Below are 1,285 nucleotides of genomic sequence, written 5' to 3' on the forward strand. Positions count from 1 at the left end.
AGGCACGTCCCGAGTTCTCGTCACACCGCCGACAAAACCCAAGTGAGTATTCTCGTGCACGCACAGTATCTTCAACCTCTGGTGTCTTCATCTTTTTTCTCTTTCTTCTTCTTCTTCTTCCTCCTCTCCTTCTCCTTCTCCTTCTTCTTCTTCTTCTTCTTCGTCGTTCTCCTACTCGATGAACTCGTTCGCGCGCGCCTCAATTTTTCCCTTGCACACGGGACCCCCCCATTCCGCGTCTTTCTCTCCTCCTTCCGTTCCCGTCCTTCTTTCTTCCGCTCGTTCCACTCTCAACGAACGACCAATAACCACGGGATCCCGATCTTCCGCAAGCTTTTCTCCTTTTTTTTTCTTTTTGTCCCCATCCACAATTTTTTTCCTCCTCGATGCGCTCTCGATTCTATTCCGCGTTATAGTAGCGTGCCACGAATAAATCGAATCGAAACGAATGGACGGAACCCGAGGAGCGACTACGACGACGATCGATCGAAGAGCAAGAGTGACGACAGAGTGACGTGAGGAGCATGACGCGAATAGAGCCGCGGAACGTGAGAGGGAACGTGTGTGCGTATCGTGTGTGCATCGCGAGACAAAGTTGTACGGTTATACATGGTCGCCGAGAAGACAGCGTCCTCGCGCAGCCAGCTCGAAAAACTTTGTTCCGAGTGCGTGTATATTCCAACTCCGCACCAGGGGGACGAGGGAACGCGCGTACGACGCTGGCTCGCGCGCGAGTGGGTCGTGCTAGTCTCGCGTCACGGTGCACGGTACGCGTACGAGTGAACCGAGAAGAGAATGCATCGCGTGTGCGTGTCCCGCTCGCGCTACGTCGGACTACGTCGATTCTTTCTCGCGTGTGTCCCGTCTATGCGCGCTTCTACGATGGCGCACGATCGTGCAACATCAGAGATCGAACAGACGTTCCCGCAACGTTCTCGCAACGAAGGCCAGAAGAGGAGCGGTGATCCAACCGGGAGGAATTCCTCGATTACGATCGAAATTCAGCTACGCGTCGGTTACGTGTCTCGTCGCGGCTACCGTGTCTTCCAAAGTGCTATACAGACACCGCTGTGTATTTATAAATCGCTGTGTGCGCCCGTATGTACGCGCGCATGCATGGAGGAGTGGCGCGCTCGCCGTCCTTGGTTAGTCGGTAATAATTTCCGGATGAATTTGAATGGCACACTGCGCGCGCCTTCTCTACCCCCACCACTTCTTCTTCTCTCTCCCACCATCTCCCGACGCCCCTCCACGGTCTCACGCTATCTCGATCTCGCTCCGTGCT

General features: G+C 54.6%; 1 protein-coding gene across 1 annotated transcript in view; it reads left to right on the forward strand.

Annotated features, from left to right (window-relative positions):
• The first annotated feature begins 19 nt into the window (after positions 1 to 19).
• LOC102672441 overlaps positions 20 to 1,285 on the forward strand; it is a 16,283-nt gene continuing 15,017 nt past the window's right edge. Inside the window, exon 1 of the mRNA XM_031509602.1 lies at positions 20 to 42. The gene's annotated coding sequence lies outside the window, so the exon portion shown is untranslated. The remainder of the gene's footprint in view (positions 43 to 1,285) is intronic.

Source organism: Apis dorsata, unplaced genomic scaffold (genome assembly GCF_000469605.1).
Source record: "Apis dorsata unplaced genomic scaffold, Apis dorsata 1.3 scaffold_165, whole genome shotgun sequence".
Taxonomy (NCBI): Eukaryota; Metazoa; Arthropoda; class Insecta; order Hymenoptera; family Apidae; genus Apis; species Apis dorsata.